Genomic DNA, 4785 nt, shown 5'->3' on the forward strand with positions numbered 1-4785 from the left:
TACTTCTTTGTTTAGAAATTAATAGTACTTGCTATTTTTTTTCAAAAATATTTGATTGTACAATATATGTTATAAAAGAATAATTTTAATTTTAATTATTTATTTTGATAATGTTGATGCTATCGTTCTATAAAATTATTACTTGAATACTTATATATATATATATATAAAATTATAGGGTAAATTACAAACACTCTTGAGGTTTACTTAAATTATAAATTACCTCATATGATTTTAGAAATTACATTATGCCCCTTAAAATTTCTAATTTCATAACAAATAAGTCATTTTATTAATAAATTATCAAGTTAATTAACAGTTTTTAATAATGTTAAAATTTTATTTCAATAATAATTCAGATAATTTTATTATTCTATAGGTGAACAGTTAGAAATTTCATTTTTTCAATTAATTCTGTTAAATAAAAAATTCTGACAGGGAGGTATTTGTAATTTTTCAAACCACAAGAGACAATTCGTATTTTAAGTAAACCTTAGGAGGTGCATTTGTAATTTACCCTAAATTATAAGATTATAAAATAAACACTTTTAATTAAATTAAAATATCAACCATATAAAAGAAATTAAACAACGAATAACCAAGAAAGAATCATATGATAACATCTAAACCCAAAAAGAAAAAATAATGAAAATATCCAAACGATAAATACATTTCAGTGTGTAAAGTGATTAATCATTTATAATATGATGTCAAAACATAAAAGAACTTATTGTTCAACAATTGAAAAAGTAAGTCAAATAGTAATTCTAAACTTTAGAGATTCTTCGAGAGTATCATTCACTCTGTTTGGTTTCAATTTTCAGAATTCACTTTTCAAAAAATTCTACTTTTTCATTTTTCATTTTTTTTTTCACTGATTTTTTTAATATTTTAATCATTTTTTAAAAATTTTTTAGACACACATAACATAAACACACGTAAAAAGTATAATATTCGTGAAAAAAATATTTAAAAAATTTAACTAAATACCAAAAATAAATAAAATGAATTTTTAGTATATTTTTCATATTTTTGTATATTTATCAAATTTTTAAAAATACTTTTTCACAAATATTTTCTATTTAGATACATCTAAGTAAGGTGCATTTAAAAAGTAAAAAAAAATTACTTAAAATTTTAAAAACATTTACCAAAAACAAAAAAATATGAAAAACAAAAAACTCAATTTCCAGAAAACTGAATTTAAAAAATTGAAACCAAACACACTGATTGTTGTGTAAGTTTTTCCTCCTATGAGTTGTGATTATATAAAATAATGTAGGAAATGAAATATAATTTAATATATTGATTCCCTATAAAATTTAAACAACAAATCCATATTATAGAATTTGTATTGAGTGTACAATAATGCACTGAAAAAAAAGAAGAAAAAAAAAAGGTAATTTAGCATTAAAAAAATCCTAATACCATTGAAAGAAATAAAAAGAAAAACATGAAACACAAAATTAGTATTGGATTTGTAAATTATCTCAATTTACGTTAAAAATATATGAAAAAGAAATATTTGTCAAATAGAGTTCATATAAAATAGGTAAATTAGTATAATTCAAATTAGATTTGGGTTTATATAAAACTCTATATGTAATTAAGAAAATATATACTGACGTGACCCTCTAGTAAATCTCTTATAATGTGACACCTAAATATAAGAAAAAAAATATTATTTTTAATAATATATATATATATATATATATATATGATAATATTTTATCACGTATTTTGATGATATACAACCATGAAAAAAAGAACTGTGATATATAATGTAGATTTTAACTTGGCGTGGTATGTGAATAATTATTTTATAGTTCTGAAACACTATGCGAAAGTTATATTTTAGTAGTCCTAGAGTACTTAAGTAGGGTTCCAAACTAATCACAGATGTAGTGATTAAATCATGGATTTTGGATAATGATTTAAAAGATGAAAAGAAAATGTGAGGGAAATATGAATAAAATATATGTTAATTTTATTTATTTATTTGTTTTTTTATTTTTCTTTTTAAATCACTATTCAAATTCATGATTTAAATATTGCTATAATGATTTTTTTTTTAGAAGTAAGACTGACTCATATTTAAAAAATAAATAATGATCCTTGTTATATATATTATGATTTTTAATTTATTGAAAATATTAGACAATCAATGCCACACATAACTTATCTAATAATTTCGCATAATCTGCTTGAAATAAAGCAGATCCACTCATTTTAAATACTAGACATTTCTTTTAGAGGTATTTAGGATTGATAAGGACATGATGAGGACATATAACCATAAAAAGTTAATGTTCATTTCTTTAGATGACAAGGAACAAACCGGGAATGCACACATACATACATGTTTGGTATGGAACCAACCATCAAAACAGAAAGGGGTTTAATTCACATGCCCCAACTTTTTAATTATCTAGTATATACATCTTGTAACACCCCCAAAAAAAGATATGAGATAATCATGCTTAAGATCCATAAACATAATAGAAAAGTATTATATTTTCATTTATCAAAGTCTTCTTTACAAAAGATATCACATGCGCTACATTTTCACTGATGTTTATCCTGAAACTATAACATGTAATTCTAACTCCTACTAACAAAGTAAATGCCCCAAGGGCTTATAATCTTTTCAAGCTATCACTTGATTATAACAAAAGAAGAGTTCTAACTCTTTTACATATAAAGCCCTCGGCTTAAGTTTACATTTAACATAAAAAATAAATCATCAAAATAGAGCTTTCAACTCCTACACCTCCCAATCTAAGGCCTTGGAGGCGGCATGTCCCCTATACTTGAAAAATAGTGTCCCAAGTAGGGTGAGTCAAAGCTCAGTAAAGATATGCTAAATAGTATATGAGAATTAACTAAAATATTAGCATCCGATAAATGTTTAACACATGTAAACTACGTACATTCTTTCCATAACCAAACAATGTTCACACCCATGTTCCAAACCACATCCATGTATTTATCCAAACCAATTCATTAGCATAGATCATTATTACCCAAATAATTCAAATGGGACTACAACTCATATTAATAACATTTCAATCATAAACATCATTCAAACACTTCTATTATCTTGCCATTTTACGGAACTATGTCCATGGGAACCGGTATCCAAACATATACATGATTTTGGGACTTTCACCCTAGACACTCCGGCCAACTTAATTATCAATAGAGTTCATCCCCTATCTCCTTCCAAACAAGATACATATACAATGTATTTAAACACATTGTCATATCTAATGACCAATTTAATCACATATTCAATGTTTATATTCAACCGTCATATTCAATGACATATTTCAATCGATTAGTTTCAATTCACCTAATCATCGTGCAGTATCTACAACAATCATGGTTATCTTCCACCGATAGCCCAAAACAGATATATCTAGACAGATAAATACATTTCTCAATAGATAAATTATCACATTTTCTATAGATGAGTGATTCATTAATCCTACTACACCATTTAATCACATTTTCCTCCAATTTCATGATTCTCAAACCAATTTCATATTTCTACAATTTACTTCATTATTTAAATAAGTAAATCAATTAATCCTATTTAGGGCATCTTTCATTTTTCTCAAAAATTGTACCAAAGGACAAATTTTCATCAATTATATACAAGAGGGCCCAAACTCAAGACTTTACATACACAATGAACCCAAAATTAGAAAATCCCTCTTTTATAATTTTGAATCAAACCCTAACTTTATCCAAAATTACCAAATCTCACAATTTATACAAAATGACTAATGTTTATGTCAAAACTCATAATAAATAGTAGATTATCCCTATCTCAAAGTTAGGAGCTCAAAACAGAAGAAGAAGAAACTCGAAAGTGCTCTAAATCCACACTTTTTTCGGATAAAAAGATAGCCCACGAGATGCTCTAGCTTTTTAACAAAGGGAGTAGGGTAGAATGACCCTAGATCAAGAGTATTTGTAGAGAGAAGGGGTATTTTAGAGAGAGAGGCTGTCGATTTAGGGTTTTGGAAGAAGAAGAGGTTCAAAAATGGTATAAAAACACGCTGCTGCGAACTGATATATGTGAGGCTCGCTCGAGCGAAGGAGATGTCGTTCAAGCGACCAGACACAACAAACACCTCACTTGAGAGAACAATACGAAGCTTCAGGTTTGCCACTCATGCTGACGCACGCTCGAGCACAAGAGTTTTCACTCGAGCAAAGGGACACGAAACATAGGGCTCGCTCGAGCGCAAGAAGACTTGCTCGAGCGAAGAATACCAATCTTCAGGTCTTCACGGAGATGCCGACGCACGCTAAAGCACAAGAATGCTTACTCGAGCGAAGAGACACACCACAGAAAGCTCGCTTGAGCGCCAGAACCTTAGCTTGAGCGAAGAAGCAAATACCCAAGGCTCGTTCGAGCGTAAAAAGCTTCGCTCGAGCGAAGAGGCCAAAACCTGGGCAGCAACCATTTGCACCAACTCACAACCAACCTGTTCCAAACTCGTCCAACACATCCCAAAACTCAATTACAAGGAATTAAAGGATGGAAACAAGATAAAGACAACAACATACAACCACTAAACTCGAGTCCGGAATACAATAAATAACGGGAAAACCGGGATCGCTATATCTTGGTACCATGAATATTTCAAAGCAATGCATGACATTTGATTAATTAATTAATCTATTACATAGGGAAAAGGGTATTTTTAACCCACAATCTTATGAGAGTTTCATTATTTTAATCCTAATTTCTTAGGGCTCGTTTGGTTTGATTTT

Source organism: Camellia sinensis, chromosome 8 (assembly GCF_055761805.1).
Source record: "Camellia sinensis isolate YWXY chromosome 8, ASM5576180v1, whole genome shotgun sequence".
In the NCBI taxonomy this organism is placed as follows: domain Eukaryota; kingdom Viridiplantae; phylum Streptophyta; class Magnoliopsida; order Ericales; family Theaceae; genus Camellia; species Camellia sinensis.